Consider the following 18,223-nt stretch of genomic DNA (forward strand, 5'->3'; position numbering starts at 1 on the left):
GTGAATGCGTCACCATAAATTCTTGCCAGGGATAGCGCCCACAACTCTCCTGGACATGGGCAGTCATCACTGAATGAAATCTTGGGTACTTAATAGCATTTTCATGGTATTACATTGGGATGAAATGGCTAGGCTTAAAATGAAACTCTATCTGTGTTTTTGGATACTTTGTTTTGTTCTGAAGAGGCTCCCTATCCAGGACTGTTTGTTGGTTTTTTACAATTTTTAAAATGACCTCTAGGTTGACAAAGTAGTAATCTCCTATGATCCTATGTTTTCTAGTTGATGACAAGAAAAGAATCAACACCATTTCAGGGCTACTATTTCTTTGGTTTTACATTATTTGTATGAATTACTGTCCTCTGGCCTGTCTTACTCCTCCATCAAGATTCATTTATCAGCCATTTCAGCATGACTGCCCATGGAGCCTCCTCTTTCAATGCAATCTCATATGGAAATGTTTTTGAAAGGGGTGTTACATACCAAGTCTCTATGGAAATGGGCTCCTCCATGGGATCTAAATTTTGTGTTAGAAAAACTAACTCTTGGTCTGCTTAAAGCAGCTCATCTGGCTGACGTGATGTTCTTGACATGGAAAACAGTTTTATGTATTGTTCTGACCACTGCAAGAAGAATATCTGAGTTGCAAGCTCTTATGATGGATCAACCTTATCTCATTTTCTACAAATATAGAGTTTCCTTAAGAAATAATCCTTTATTTATGCTTAAGGTGGTATCTGACTGTACTTTAAGCCACGCTATCTATCTCCCTGTCTTCCTTCCATAAACTAAAACTGAGAGAGAAAGGATACTTCATACCTTGGATGCCCACAGACAACTCAGGCACTATCTTGACAGAACAAAATATTTCAGGAACTCTGATGAGTTGTTCATTCCTTGTGAAGGTAATAAAACAAGACAACATGAGCCATAGACGACTATTTCCAAGTGGTTGTTTCATGGTATTACCACTTGTTATAGCCACCACAACAAGATAGTTGCAGGTTGGGTCAAGGCTCATTCTACTATGACCTTGGCTTAATATGTGGCTTTTTGGAAAATGTTGAATTCTAGAAGTATTCTAGAATCAATCACTCGGTCCTCTATACATACTTTTATAAAGCATTGTAAACTAGAATCCTTTCCCAGGTATAGGACAGGGCTTTTATACTACCATTCTCCAGGGGCTTCTCGACCCTCATCCCTCCTCCATCGAGTCATTTTAAACTATGGTAATCTACCCATATAGCAAAGGCTACTGCAGCAGTGATTCATATAATAAACATAATACAGATGTGTAATTAAACTTACCATAATAGTATATGTTTGAATGATTACTGCTGCAGTAGCCACTCCCTTCCTCCCTACATCCCCCTTGTTTTTGTATGTTTTTATTTCCACTGTGAAAACATTTTATTTTTGTTTTCCTAATACTGTGTTTGCCAGGCTCTAGCCTCCCTCCCTCTGTTGGCATGAAATGCTTTGAGGGGCTTATTGCCCCAAACATAACTTTTTAGTCAGTGCAGCTTACATTAACTAATGGTTTGGGCACATGGAAGGTACCCTGAAAGCTTTGGAAGCTCACCAGCTGTTATATCCTTAGCAAGATATAACCCATATAGCCAAGGCTACTGCAGCAGTGATTATCTGAACATCTATTGTTATGGTAAGTTAACTTATACAACTGTATTTTCTTGGCACAATTGTGTATATTAAAGAATCCCTGTACTCTGTCTCGTGAGGAAAAATGTAGTGCTTAAAGATACCCACAAATGTTAAGACAACCGAGTGTGAATCTAAGCTGACCAGCATTGGGCTAGTCCTTCAGAAGTAATCTGATAACATTCAGCAGCATTTAGAGATTCAGGCTACTGAACTTTAAGTCAAGTAGCAAGGACATGTTGCATTGAAAAATAAATTAGACATTTTGGAAAACAAGAGATGATAGAATAAATTTGAATGTATTTAGTCTGCTTGAGGGCAGAAAAGGATGACAATCCTATGGAATATATTCAAAAGGTATTAGCATTCACAAATCATATAATACCATTATGTACAGAGTGTGCACATCTGATTACACTAAGGCAAAAAACAAACCTACTGCATCACTTCATATTAAACCACTTGCACTTTTCACCAAGAGAGTTGATTTTACAGAAGATATGGGAAACACCTATTTTATGTCATTAGTGGCATGAAGAAAAAATAGCACCATCATATAGCAGTATACTGTCTAATAAATAATAACTCATAGACAAGGAAATGTCTTTTCAGCTGTACTTTCCATCTGTACTAACCTTTCACTTCCAACACATCCGCTACTCTTTCAAGTTGCCTTAGGAGGAACAGTCACTGGAAATTTGGCAAGCAAGACCTCGCCATACAGCCCAGTTACCCCATTGTCCAAGGTTTAATAAATGGAGAGATGAAAAGGAGTCTGAATAGAGAGAGAAAATCAGCAAGAAAAGGAGAGTAGTATTGCTGGAACTGAATTCACCCTTAAGTCTTGGTGAGTACCTACATGTATTGGACCCTATTTTCTCAAAATCTCACCAAGATGCCAATGATATATAGACTATATTTTATATATCATGGAGAGAAGTAGGTTAAAAAATAAAAATGACAACTGAGTGTACAAGTCCCAGGATAAAAAAGTGCATGATCATGGTGTATGCACTGGTAATGGGATTAGAAAAAAATTGCCGTGTAGAATCCTCAGGACAAGGAAACATTTATACAAAGGGGTTATTACAGGCTCAGGGGTAGGTGGCCCCCCTGTGAAAGTAACAGTCCGCAAAAAACACAAAAACTGACAGGCCAAAAAAAGAGCCATAAAGATAACAGAGTGGACTATTGAGGATAAGGAAGAAACTATGTATTATTACTATTATGCAAGAAGCCTGCAATTTCCAGATAGAAGATATTCAGAAAGATTAAGAGAGAAGTTAAAAGAAAGAAAAGTACTTGTAGAAGAAAAACTGTCAAAAGCTTCAAATAAAAAAATTGTGTGTAACCATTTGAAATAATGGGAGCTGCTAGAGCAAGTCCCAAAATATAGAGGCTGAATGGGCAAAAGATCAGACTTGCATACACAAAGCCCACAGTGCCATTTCTTGGAGTATTCCCTTTTCTCCAAGGTATGGCAATCTCAGAATTCGTATATATAAGTTTGGGGGTTGCAGGTGGCTTGCACCTATTGCAAAAAAAAGTTTTAAAGAGAACATCAATTTTCAAAATTTACTCTTCTCCTGGTTGTTCATAGGTTCATAGGTTGGTACTAGGCTATCAGCCCTAGGGCCTGTACAAGCCTAGTAAACAATTCCCCGGATATGTCTTCCTAGAATATTTACTTTTTATTTTTTGGCTTGTTGGCACTCAGCATTTTGAGTGCTGACATTTCAATAGAGATGCAGATTTGTTGTTAATACAACAAATTCATGAAAAACATTACATAGCTGAAGAAACATTGGGCTGCCTGGAAAAAAAAGAGGAAGTGCAAAAATATAAAGAACAAAACAGAGATTTTTGAAAGGTATAAAAAAAGAAATACTCACACGGAAAAAAAAGAAATCTGATATGGTGCAATATTTCTGCAAAGAAGAAAAAAAGCCAAACTAATCAATATAAAAGAGCAGCACCAAAGATATTTGAAGAGAAATACAGGCAAAGGCACCTGTACATGAAAATTTTCACAATACAAAAAATAAGAAAACAAACGGAAAGTAGGAAAGACGATTAGTTAAGAAGTTAAACAAATAGAAATTGAAATTACATATTATCTGCAAAGTGAAGGATTTAGTGTAAAATATCCAACACAGGTAAAGTCACAGCATGATGGAACAAGGACTCCCTAAATCAAGGAGCACCAGGTGTAGAAGGAGGTATCTGAAGAGGAAGTATGCACATGGGAAAGGAGAAGAGATCTGGTGTGGTACAATATTTATGTAAAGGAAAAAACAAAACTAAATGATACAAAAAAGTATCAGCAAAGATATCCGAAGATAAATACAGGCAAAAGAACCCAGACATGCAAAATTTCACAATACAAAAAAATAAAATCAAGGAAAGAAAGTAGAAAAGAGGATTAGCAAGGAAGAAGTTAAATAAATAAAAACTGAAGTTATGGATTATCTGCAAAGTGAAGGATTTAGTTTAGAAAATTCAGCACAGGTAATGTCACAGTATGATGGAATAATGATTCCCCAGAATTTTATTTGTTTATTTATTTCAGTTTGTTAACTGGGAAAGTCCATTGGGCCAAGATAGCCCGTTTTCAATAGAGGCCCGAGGAGAAAAGCTCCAGACAGAAAGACAATATACAATGTATTAGTACAGCATATAAGAACAAGAGTTTAACATTCAATATACAGCAAGACAAGATTTTACATATCTTGAAATGTATGAGCTGAGTCAATCACTTATAAGATATTTACAAAAACAATAAATTCATGTTCATTTAATACAATACATATATTTAGGCAAAGGAATTTTAGAGAGATGAATTGAAGCTTTGGCAGAGATTGTGAGTAGGATAGAATAGGGATAGGTGTCAGGAATCAGGTAGGATGGGTACAGGAGTATTCCCAGAGGGAGGAGAGGTGAGAGTGGAGTAGGGTTTTAAAGGAGGGTAGGTTCGGGGTGGTTCTAATGTGAGGGGGAAGAGTGTTCCATAATCTGGCAAGGGAGAATGATAGTAGAAGTTGCCCTGGTGCGTGTAACGGCTTGTAAAGTTCTAAGAGGTTCTGATTTCTGGATCTAAGTGTTCTATGTGGCTGGTGAAGTTTTAGGGAAGAGGAGAGTGATGAACAGTTAGAAGGTTTAAAATTCAGCTTGTGTGCTGTAGTTAGTTGAATGAAATTTAGGTAGCCTGGGAGTTCCAACCAATTTAGAGCATGTAGGGTGTTACAATGGTGAGTAGAGGATTTGGATCCTGTGGCAAACTTTGAAATTTTGTTATAGCATGAAGAAAGTTTAGATTTTAAGGATGACTGGAGGTTAGAGAGTAGTGGAGTTCCATACAAAAGGGAGGGTAGGAGGTAGGTGGTAGATAGGAGTTGTCTAGAAGACAGAAAAATGTAGCATCTGTGTGGATAAAGCATTCCAAGTCTTTGATGAGTCTTTTTAATATTGGTTTGTAGGTGGATGTCAAATTTTAGCTGGTCATCGATAAGGACACCCAGAAGTTTTGTATGGGGAACTATGTGAATAGATGTTTTGTTTAGGCTAAGTACAGAGAAGGATGCTTTGTCAACAGCAGTATGTCTAGAAGGGGTAAAGATCATTATTTTGGATTTGGAGGCATTTAAGGCTAGATGATTGTTAAGCATTCAGGACTCAGTGGAGGAGAAGGCCTCTTTAGTAAGGTTTATTAGTAAGGGAAGAGTTTTGGCTGAGCAGATGATAGTGGAATCATCTGCTTATTGCACCAGTTTAGCATTAGGGATCTTTTGGTGGAAATCATTGATGAAAATGTTAAATAGTAAAAGACCCAAAAGAGAGCCTTGGGGTATACTTGTTGGGGTGTGAAGGAAAGAGGAAGTGCAGTAGTTCCATTTTACAGCTTGTTCCCTGGCTGAGAGATAGCTGAAGAACCATTTGATAGAAGAGGAGGAAAGATTAAGATGGGAGAGTTTAGAAAGCAGAAGCTCATGAGAGACAGTGTTGAAAGCCTTGGATAAGTCAAGGAGGAGGGTAGAAACTATGTTCCCAGAGTCACGAGCAGAGTTAATGATTTCGAGGAAGGAAAGAAGGGCAGTGGTGGTGCTATGTCCTGGTCTAAACCCATGTTGAGTAGGACTTAATAGTTGGTTGTCCAATAGGTAGGGTAATAGTTGGAGGTGAATACATTTTTCAAGTATCTTAGAGATAGGGGATAGGATAGCAATAGGGCGAAAATTGGAGATTGAACAGTTTGTACCTCCTTTATGGAGGGGGATGATTAAGGCTTTTTTCCAGAGGTGTGGTACATAGGACTCCTGAATGGAGCAATTGATTAGGATGCTGATTGGAAGGGCTATGCCATCAGCAGCTAGTTGGAGAAAGTTGGATGGAATGTCATCTGGGGCATTAGAGCAAGGTTTTAACTTTTGTAGGAGCTTTTTTATAGTGTGGGTAGGAATGGATTTGAGAGCAAAAGGGAGGACTTTGGGTTCTTGGGTGTTGAGTTTTTGGTATCAGTTAAGTTAGGAGGGATGTTGTTAGGGAAGGAACAGGTGAGTTTGCCTACGGAGTCAATGAAAAAGGAGTTGAATTGGGTAGCTAGGTGGAGGTCTGGTGTATCTGGGTCAGGGCAAGGGTTCTCTTTTTTGTCTGGGGATAGTATTGTTGAAATACTATTCCAACATTTTCTGGGGTTGGTTTTATGATTATTTTGAAGTTTAAGGTAGTAGGATTTGCGGTCAGTGGCTATTTGTTTTTTTTTTTTTACTTGATTTCGCAGTTGCTTGTATTCGGCAAGAGAGTTGGGAGTTTTGCATTTTTTATAGTATTTTCAGATTTTATCTCGGTGATGCATAAGTAGTTTTGTGTCTTTAGTTAGCTAGGGGGCTGTTTTGGATCTAAGTCTTTTGGTTCTACAGGGAGGCAAAGTGGTTAAGTATATCAGTGAAAATTCTATTGAAAAGTGAGACTGCAGCATCTAAAGGGAGGGACTTTAGAGGGTCTGGGAGAGTACCACTATCAGAAACTCGGTCTGGGTGGGAGACTAGTATCCAGTCATGGATGCTACCTGTGGTGTAATATTCATTTGGTCGAGTAGGGGTTTTGATTAGCTGTGTGAATTGATATAGGTTGATGCTTTGAGAAGGGGTAGATGAGTCAACGGAAGACCAGTTTATGTTGACATCGCCTAGGATTATTGTCTCATTGTTTATGTTGGAGGTGAACCAGGCAAGAATATCTTCCAGTATAGGGATATTGTTACCAGGTGGTATCTACAGGGAGACAATGCATAAAGATTTATTACTGTTTACTTTGAGAAGGGTGAGGGTTAGCTCAGCAGTGTTAAATGAGGATATGGGCTTAGTATACGGTGTTACTGTTAAGGAGGAGGAGGAGAAGAGTAAGGCTACTCCTCCATCTTTCTTTTGGGGTCTGTCACTTCTTATAAGTTTATAGCTAGGTAAATAATTTTGGTATCTTTTATTTGTGGTATTAGCCAGATTTCTGTGATAGAGAGAATATCAGGTTTGTTATGACAGATCCAGGCATGAAAGGAAGGTATTTTATTACAAAGGCTCCTGGCATTAAGTGTGGCAAGGAGAAGAGATTTGTGGTGCAGGGGAGAGCTATGTGAATGTGGTTTGGAGGTGGAGTTGTGTGAAGGCCCTGGGTTAGGGTATATGTCTCCAGAATGGAGGAGAAGGGTGATAAATTTCAAGTAGAGTATCTATGTTCTAATGGGTCATAGGTGGAGATGTTGGAACCTAATGAGGTGAGTTTGGTGGGTATGGGAAGTGGTTTACTAGGAGTAAGGAAGAGCTTTCTTTGAAATAGAAGAGATTCATTATGTTTGTAGAGGTGGGGGGAGGCTTGGGTTGTAGAGCAAAAGTATTTTTTAATGTAAATTGCAGTTGTGTGAAAGGGAGGGGAGTGCTGAAGCTGTAGGAGACTAGTAAGGTAGAGTAGGCAGAGGAGGATTAGGCTTAGAAATAAGGGTAGTAGAGCATAGGCAGGTTTTGTTTACATGGTGGGAGACAGAGTGTGAGTTAAGTAAGAGGAATGTTTAGGAAGAGAGATGGTTAATAAGTATGAGAAGTGAGGATTACAATGGAATGTGTGAGGGTGTATCCACAGGGCTATAGAAGGGTGGAGGGTGATACAAGCAGTGGGTGGTGGGTTGGTGTAAGACAATAGGTGTAGGATAGTGACAGGGTGTAGAGGGAGGGAGGGACTTAGTTTGATGGGTGGGTTTGTGTGGGAGTGGTTAGAAAGCTATAAATGTAGTTGTACTGGATGCGGGTGCGAATTGGGGGCAGGGTAGGGGAGCGGAGTGAGCCCGCAGGGTGAACTGAGCAGGAAGAGCTGAGACAGGAGAAAGCCAACAGGCAAAATCAGTGGAATTGGGAGTTAAGCAGTAAGGAAATAAGAGAACACATGTAAGGGAAGGCTAGAATACAATGATTATTGGGATAAAAGTGGTCTGTAACAAAAGGCAAAAGAGTTAGCTACAGAGTGAAAGTTAAGCAGTACGTAAAGTGGGGAAAGCCTAACTCAATCCTAGAGCACGGGATGTTGTAGTTGGGGAAGGAAGGCTTTTCACTACCACCTAGTGGCAGACCTAGGTAAATGCAGCTGAAAGAGGGAAGAGGGAGAATATGAGGGATGGGGGCAGGCTGCTAGCGACACACGGAGGGGCACAACACTAGGCAGACTACATAAGCAGAGAAAAGACACGAGAGTTGAAACACATACACTGATTTAATGTTGGCAGGAGCAGGATTCTTATCCTTCTTATTTTGGAACCCTTAATTGTGAGAATAAGGAGAAACAGGTGGAGCAGGAGGCATCTGAAGACTTGCCACATAGTGATGCTCTGGAGCCTTCTGTGGGAGACCAGTACAAAAGTTCAGTTGAAGCTGCACAGCAATAAAGGTGCAGGAAACAGTAGCACCTCTGACACAGGCAATCTTGTGGAGTGATGGGCCAATGAGTTCCCATATGAAGGTGTAGCTGATGAAGTAGGGTGCATCTGAAGAGGATATGTCACAGGAAGATATTCTGGAACTTTATGTAGAATACCCACAGGAAATGGAGGGCAAATAAAATGCTCTCAGTCTATAAGAAAATTATCTGAGGGAAAATTATTTGACTTAATAGAGGTAGATAAACATATTATAGTCAATGAAAAAAATAAGTAAGACCCAAAATGTTAGAAGGTTGGTAGAACAGTTGAACACAGTAATTAGGAAAATTAAGAGAAATGTGTGTGATATAACAGAAATAATTAGGATATATTACTGTGCAGCTAAATTAATGACGGGTAAAGCCTAACCACAAAAACAAAGAGCTAAAAGGGAAAGGAAGGGAAGAAATAAAATGCCACCATGGAAGCACTGAATAGAGAAAACTATAAAGCAATCAAGGTAAGAAGTGCCACTATTAGAAGAATATAGAAGTGGGAACAGATCATTAGAAATACTCTGAAAGATAGATGTGGTGAAAACAATGCAGAGTATCAAAACAGATCAGGATGTATCATACACTATTGCAAATAATAAACTAAAAATATCACCACAGCCAGGAAAAACTGTGAATATATGCAAATAAATATAAAGGAAAAGTACAAACTAAGCAATTCAATGATAACCAAAAAAGTTTTATAGAAATATTTATGAAGACCCTGTGGAAAATAACAAAGGTGCTAAACAGACAGAAACAATAAAAACAGTAAGGAATTCTAATACAGAGGATATGAAATGGAATTAAATAAAGACCAGGGAAATGTTAACAAAATTAAGAAAAGCTACTAACTAGAAAAACCAAGGCCCAGATGCAGTGCATAACTTTTGGTTAAAAGTAGTAACGTCTTTACACAAAGATTTAGTCCTGAGTAAGAATTACTTATATGTGTATCCCAAACAGACACCAACCTGGTTAACAATAAGAAAAAAACAATACTTCTTCTTAAGAAAAAAAATGCAAGCCATCCTAAAAACTTTAGACCAATAACTTGCCTATTGATGATATATAAACGATATACTGGAATGGATGCAGACAGAGTTTATCTTCATTTAGAGAAAAATCAATCATGGCAATAGAACTCAAGGGTAACATAAGAAGGTCATATGGAACAAAGGATCATTTGTTGCTAAATAAAACCATGATAAAGAATTGCAAAAAGGGGAAGAATCCAGGTATGGCATGTATATATTACAGAAAAGTATTTGACAGCATCCCACATTCACAGTTAAATGAATGCTTACAGATGAATAAAACACACCCTACATTTATCAATTGTTTTACAGTGAACATGAAATAGTGGAAAACTACCTTGCATTTATGCCATGACAAAGAGCAAATTACTATCCGAGGAATAAAAATTAAAATGGGGATATCCAACAGTGATTCTCTGTCAATGTTGCTGTTTTGTCTTGCCTTTAACCTATTATGGCATTTATTTAACAGATTAGGTCATGGTTACAATTTGACTTCTGGAAACAATTTTGTTTAAAGACTTCTCATCTTTATTATTATTATTATTATTATTATTATGTGTGTGTCTTGTGTGTGTGTGTGCGTGTGCGTGTGTGTGTGTGTGTGTTTGGATGACATGCAACTGTATAGTTCATCATATGAGGAGTTGAAAGCACAACTTCAAGGGGTTAGAACTTATTCAGATGATATAGAAATGTCATTTGGTCTTGATAAATGTGCAAAAGCAACTTTTAAAGCAGGAAAGCTACGGCACCGCACCAAAAATCTCAGTTTAGGGCAGGAATGTGATATAAAGGAACTTGAGCAGGAGGGAGTATATAAATATCTGGAAAGTGATGAAGGATCAGCAATAAAAATAAACAAATGCAAAAAAACTCAGTAAGGAATACTTCAGAAAACTAAAGCTAATTCTGAAAACTGTCTTGGCATATAGGAATAAAGTCCAAGCTATAAACCAATTTGATCTTCCGGTTACAACTTAGAATTTTGGGGTGATTGGCTCCAAAAGGAACTGAATCAGCTGGACAGGAAAAAAAAAATATTTGTGTTTATCAAATGATATATAAAAATCAGTGTATATCAAAATTATATATTCCTCGTTCTAAAGGAGGAATAACCCTCCTTGAAATTGATTACAAGTATAGATATGCAGTCCTAGGACTGTATACATATCTGCTTACTTCATCAGATCTGAACATAGTGAAAGTTTTAAAACATGAGAAGAAGTCTAAGATGGCGTCTCTGCTTAGTTTTATGTTAGACTAGCTTAGATAGTTGAAAGGTTTTAACTGTGGATTCTGTAATGGGCTTTTCCCACCCTTTTGTATGTGTATAAACAATAATAATAAATAATGGTAATAATAGTTTGCAGTAGATAAAGTAGTTGGTAGTAGGTTTCTTTCTAAGAGTGTGTTTTGTTTTATGTTATGGATAAGGGATTTAAAATTGTGTGGTATGAAGCCACAAGCTTTCTTCACAGGACTGCAAGATCAGTTTGTTTAGTGCCTCAGGGCTGCTCACTCTCAGACACAGAGCTCCATTTGACAGCTTTGGTTCCTGGGCTGAAAATGAATGAAAGGCTAAGTTAGTCCTCAAGGGTCTTCTGCTTGCCAAATATGCTTCTTTCTTCTCTGGCCAATAAATCCAAGAACAATTGGGGTCAGAGGGAGGTTTTTGAGGACCCCAAACCACCTAAAGAAGGTCACAGATGACTGATTCTAACCATCTGGATCTGAATATCCAAAGAAATTTGGCTCCTCCAGATGCGTTCATGCCATCTTCAGATCTGACTATTTGGACCCATTCTCCCATGGTGCAGACTGTTGGGAAGGTTCCTTCTTGAAGGTCAGTGTCCCTAGCTCCTTCCTGTTAAAAGGGGCAACATTCACCCTCTTCTCCTAAGGGACTTTCCCTGGAGTCATCACCTTCTTTGCCCATTTCTGATCTTCTCCAGTTTGGACCTGGTCATTTTACTGGTAGTCAGGTTTCCAAGCCCTTCTTGGTAGCCTCTTCATCTGGGCCAGTCTGGTTGGTCAGGAGTATTTGACACACCAAGTTGGAGCAGTTGATGTGGTCCTCCCTACAGGCTCAAATGCAGCTAGGTCTGATCCCATCTACCCTGCACCAAGGGCACCTGCCTCTTACACCTCTCCTCTGGATTCCTCTGTGTGAGAGGTCATAGTAAGAGATTGTACAAGAGAAAGCACCTGAATTCCACATGGAATTCCTCACTACAGATATCAACCTTGAGGAAGGAAGAGTTCTCTTCTTACTACCGCCATAAGGGCATCTTTAGTCACGGTCAAGTCCACTGGTGTCCTTCCTTAGGAATCACTGAAAACTATCAAAAATCCAACCTTCAGCCAGTTCAGGCATTGGAGTTCATAGGCTGTCAGTTAAATACATTCTCTCAGATTGCAAGACGTCTGCCACACAACATGTCTGCCCTTTGTACTCAGGCCATTCTCCTACTGTCTCATCAGAAACCTTCAGCTTTCCTGGTTCTTGGACTCATAGGTCACATGTCTGCAGCAGTTTACTTATTCCCCCCCGATGATGTACCATATGAAGATTCTGCAGTGGACAGTAGCAATGCAATGGTCCTACTTGGCCCACTCCATGGATTTTCCCATCATTTTGAAGGAGATCTGTCAAAGTCAAATCACATGGTGGTTGGAGTCTCCCATAGTGTATGCTGGGAGACTGTTTGTTGTTCCCTTCCAGAAGGGCATAGTCATGACGGATGTCTCCCTTCTTTGGTGGGGGGGGGTCACTTCAAAGGGAAAGCAATCCAATGAATTGGTCTCCATTCAAGGACAGTCTTCACAACAATATCTTGGAGATAAGAGTAGTCCTCCTTGCATTACAGGCTTTTCAGGACTTCCTCCCCAAGGGTGTGATTTCACTGCAGACCAACAATGTGTCAGTGATTTGGTATCTGAACAAGTAGAGGAATGGGAAATGGTTTCTGACAGCAATGCACATCTTGAAGAAATCCAACATATATTTATATGTTGTAAGTAAATTCTATGTTAAATTCTATGTAATCCAATGTAACTACTGTCTGTTTATTTTACTGTGGAGCTTTTCTCCCCGGGCTCCCGCTGAAAATGGACCCACGTCCAGTCGGACACTCCCGGTCAACAAATTTAAATAAATAAAATAAATAAATAAAATAAAACATTTTACCAGACAGACTGAACAGGGACATTCTTTTTTCTCACAAGTGGTCCCTAAAACCAACAGTAGTGGCTCGGATCAGACAGTGTTGGGTTACTCTGTGTTTCAACCTGTTTGCTTCCCCATTCAATACCAAATGCAACAGTTATTACACCATAGTGCTTCTATACGGACAGTCAACCACCTGCATGCTGTCCTCCCACTGCCCTGATAATAAGGTTTCTCCAGAAAGCCATCCATTGCAGAGTGACTGTGATTCTCATTACTCCCTTCTGGTCCTATCAGATGTAGTCCCCTTTTCTGTGGCTTCTTTTATGGTACCCTCCTTGGGTGCTAGATCCTCTCCAGATCTGATCTGTCAGCCAGTGGGCTTGAACTTGCCCAACCTCATAGTGTCTACAAATCCCTTGATGGCCAAAGACCCCAAGCTTTCGGAGAGAGTGATTAACATTTTGTCCTCTTCCAAGAAGCCATCTACTCATAATGTTTATGTTAACAAGTGGAAATGCTTCAACTTTTGAGCTTCTTCTAAAGGTTCGGATCTCTTTTCAGTGCCATTGGAGGCTTGTTTTTTGGTTTCCTTGTTGACATTTTTCATTCAGGATCTAGTTATTCCACTATTAAAGTGCAGTTAACAGGTATTTCCAACTTTAATATTAGCAGAGATAATATGCCTGTGGCAGCTTTGAAGATTTCTAAGGCCTTTCTCAGAAGAACATTCTTGTTGTGACCATGCTGGACCTCCTATTAAGCCTTCAGCTACAGCTTCTTTGAAGTTGTTGTCTTGAAGACTTTATTCCCGATTGCTGTTGCTTCATCCAGAAGTCTGTCAGAGCTGCAGGGTTTATCCATGGTTCCTTCATATATGGTCTCACAAAGGCAGGGTGTCTCTCAGAATGGATCCTGCTTTTTTGTTTAAGGTGGTATCAGAAACCTCTTTGAATCAGGCCATTCATTTGCCAGTGTTTTCCTCAAATTTTTAAACAAAGGAGAATGCTTACTACATTGTCTTGATGTTCACAGACAACTGAGGTTTTATTTAGATAGAACCAAGTCTTTCAGGAAGTCTAGCCAAATGTTTGTTTCCTTTTCAAAGGTCTGGTTGGGAAAGCCAGAGTCTAAGCCTACCTTATCTAAGTGGTCTTCTGATTGCATTTCAATAGGATATACTTTGAAAGAAAAGACTTTATCTTGTAAACTGATGGGTCCCTCTAATAGAGCTATGGCTACTGCCACAGTTTTTTTCTGGGGAGTTGCTTTTGATGACATTTGTGCTACTGCTACTTGGGTGATCTCTCACACCTTTGTGTTTCAGTACAAGTTGGATATTCAGTCAACATTTGCAGCCTCCTTTGGTTCCAAAGTATACCAGAATGTGCTCTCATATGACCTCCCTGAGGTAAAATGTGGCTGGGGACTCTGTCCTACAGGTCAAACATAGATTGAAAGGACAACATCAGATATGAATGTTATATATTTAACAATAGAGCCATGTTGTCTGTTTCCATCTGGTTCAACCCCCCCCTCCTTGCCCCTTCCTATATGTTTTTTCTCCTGGACATTTGATGACAGACTTCTCTGCCTTTCCCTGTCCTCCTTTTGGGGACTTTGAGCTGAGATTTTTTTGTAGAGGGGCAAACTCAGTCTGAGGTAACTCTGTAGAGAGCAAGGTACTATGGGCAGAGGTGTGGAGTTTGGTAGCTAAAGTCTTTGGAAATGGAAGGTCTCAGATCCATGTTGATCACATAACCCAGGCTGAACCAGACAGAAACAGACAACATGGCTCTATCATTACGTTAAGTACACAACTTTAATTTTCCCTCTCTACTTAGCTGTTCTGGTAAGTCAAAACTCAGGTGTTACTGTCACCCTAAAATACTGCTTCTCAACTGTTTTTAGGAGCCAGTAATCCAGATGGTCCCTCTTTACAAGACCAAAGTTTTAGCTGTCCTAAAATGTCCTTTTGAGATGTGGTGGGCATTGCTGTTATTTTTTTCAGGATGTTGAAGCAGTATTCACACTTAATCTCTGTGTTTGCCCATACCTTACTTGGATAGAAGGAAGTTTCTCTGTTCACCTGTGAAAGAGGGGAGCTTTGAGCAGCCTATCTGTCCATGAAGGAGTGGTTTCAGACCAGAAATTAGTAGTTTATTGCCCATTTTTGTGCACATTTCTATCTCTTTCTTTTCCCTGCTATAAATACCGTATTTGCCCGGTTTTGTGTGCCGGGTAGCTAGGGCAAAATTATTAACCGGCTCCACAAAGTCTCCTCTTCAATTTTTCCTTTGGAACTATATAAACTTTAAACTTAAGCACTTACCCTCATCCCGGCACTTGATCAAAACTTATAGCAAGCACTTATAAACCCTAGCACTAGACCCTCCTGTACTGTACAGAAGGACAAGGCTCTCTATTCAACCTTACCAGCCATCCAGTAAAACAGTTCACTGTACCTATCCAGGCATGTTCAAAGGGCAGTTTAAGGTGTACTCTCCAGTCCAACTGGTGAATCTGGGCATTTTGAGGCAATGTTACAACTGCCTCATGTACACAGACAACCCCCTCCTCCTACCACCAAACGCTAATACATGCAAGAGATGCAGTTCTACAGCCAAACTAGAGGCTAAGCTCTCTCAACCCAAGACTGGATCAGCCAGTCAAGAGGAGAAGGGAAATACTTGCACCGGCAAAAATCACAAATAAATACACAAAAACATACTCAGAGGCTCTAAATAAAAATCTGCAAAACCAGCAGAGACCTCCAAAGCAAACATCCAGGCAACCTCCACCCCCCCCCAACACAAACCATGAAACACATCCTTCACAAAACCAGTGTGCCATGCAATCCCAGCCCTTAAGGCAAAATAACATGCCCAACATACTAGTAATAGCTGACTCTATAGTCAGGAGATGTCCCACTCACTAGGCTGAATAATGAGAAGGTTACTGTTAGCTGCCTGTCGGGTGCCAGGATCTGCCTCCAGAACAAGTACAAATATGACCCTGTCATTGTCCATGTTGGTGTGAATGACCTGAGCCATACCTCCCTGGACTACATGAAGAGAGACATGGAAGAGCTCTCTGATCAAGTAGCCCAGGCCGGTATGACCCTGACCCTGAGTGGCATCCTGCCCTCACCAAGAATGATACCACAGTATAAAGAAAAAATTCTCGATTTCAACAATTGGCTAAGTTTCTGGTGTCATTCAAAGGGGATCCAGTGTCTGTTCACTTGGGATGACATGCTCGACAAGCCACGATGCTTCGCTAGAGACAGCTTGCACCTGTCACCCTTAGGCTTTCGAATACTGGCCAAGGCTCTTGCCATCCCCATAGTGCCTTTTTTAGGCAAGGCTCAAAAGACAAACCCACCACTGTAAATAGCACAAATAACAAAAAACTGGGGTTAATGCTACTCAATGGCAGAAGTCTAAACCTCAAAATTAACACACTCAAGGCACTCCTCAGTATGGAGAAAATCGATATATGTGCATTAACAGAAACCTGGTTTAAGGCTCCAGAGAGCACCCCAGCACTACCAGGCTACAACTCATACCATACATTTCTGCCACAGAACCCAAACCAAAATACAAATGGCAGGGGTGTATCCATATTCATCAAGGATACCCACACCTCCAGGTTAGTGGCACAGCACGATGCTTCAGAGATCATCCATGTGCAATTAACAATGGGCAAAACTGCAATTCAAATTGTAGCTTGCTACAGATCACCCACCATGTCCCATGACCCCCATTCCGCATTTCTGGAAACACCGGGAAACATAAAGGTCCTACCAAACACCCTAATATTGGGTGATTTCAATTACCCAAACATTAACTGGGAGAACTACTCAAGTACTAACTCCCTTGCCCAACTTTTCCTAGAATTTATAAACTCAAACGCGCTGGTTCAACTGGTCAACACTCCCACCAGAGGTGACAACATTGGACCTGGTCATCACCAACATAAGTGGCCGGTGTTCCACACCAGAGGTCAACCCCTCACTGGTTAGATCTGACCATAAACAAATCACTTTGGATATCCATATTCCACCCCCATCCCCGGACAAGAAAACCACAGTGAAAAACGTTTCAAAAGCAAACTTCACGTTACTTAAGACTGAGGTTGAAAGTTTCAAAGCCCCCATACTGAAGGATAACACTGTCCAAACTGCAAAATCCTTTACTAATGCATTCCCCTGGCAGCTACAAGAATGCATGGATCATGCCATCCCAAGCAAAACCAAGACTCACTCCTCCATGAAAAGGAAACCAGTCTGGTGGACTCCTGCCATAAACAAGCTATACAATAGAAGGAGGAAACTAGTACAGAAAAGAGTAAAATCCCAAGAAGGGAAGACATCCCTGATCAGTATCAGCAAAAAAATAAGGACAAGTCCAGAACAAAAAACAGGAACCCAAATACTGGACAAGAAGGAAGGAAAACAAAACTGCTCATGGATACTTGTAAAACAAATTTCTGACTTTAATGGTATTAACGCAAACAGAATACAAGCACAGGGTTTTCGTCTGACTACAGATCAGACTTCTTCAGATACATTTGTATTGAATAATAAGCCAATATATATACACACACCAATTGTAAAACATCTCACTCATAATTAATTGATTAGTTTAATGATAGCTAATTACTGCTTTAAAGGAATACATTAACAATAAATGCTAACAACCAGTGTGTTGAATAATGAAAGAAAAATTTCTTCTTTAAAATATAAATATTTACTTGTTTAAATAAATTATTATAATACTCCAAAAAAACATTAAATTACTAAACATTTGATTAATAAAATATGAAGTTAAAAACTTTATTTAAAAAGACAATTGAACAAATATTGTGGCCAGATGCAATTGTTACAATTTGGCTAATCTAAGCTTTAATAATGGTGTAAGGGAAATGCTGTTGTTTAAACCTGGAGGTTTGTTTGCCTCCAGGAAAATTTGCCAATATGCTTCTCTGTATGCCAACTTGGATTCCCAAGGTCCACCCCTGGGATCTTTTTGTACTGTTTCTATTAAAAAAAAGCAATAATTTGCTTTGGGGCATGACAAGGAGTGTCTATATAAAGCATTATGATGATTCCTATTATTTATACTGTTCATATGTTCGTATATTCTACGCTTTAGTTGTCTTTCGGGTTTGCCCACATAAAAAACGTTCACAGCCCTTACAGCAAACCAAATAGTCCAATCCTGAACTATTGCAGTTGGAATAACTGTGGGAGTACAATACTCTGTTTCTCGACGCTATTGTAACGTGTTCATTGTGTATAATGTAAGAACACTGATTGCAAGCTCCACACTTGTATGTACCTTTCATTTTTGTGAAAAAACATTGCTATAATTAGCCTTTTCTAACAAGTTTTTAATGT

This window comes from Protopterus annectens, chromosome 4.part0, assembly GCF_019279795.1.
Source record: "Protopterus annectens isolate FY-2018-M chromosome 4.part0, PAN1.0, whole genome shotgun sequence".
NCBI lineage: Eukaryota > Metazoa > Chordata > Ceratodontiformes > Protopteridae > Protopterus > Protopterus annectens.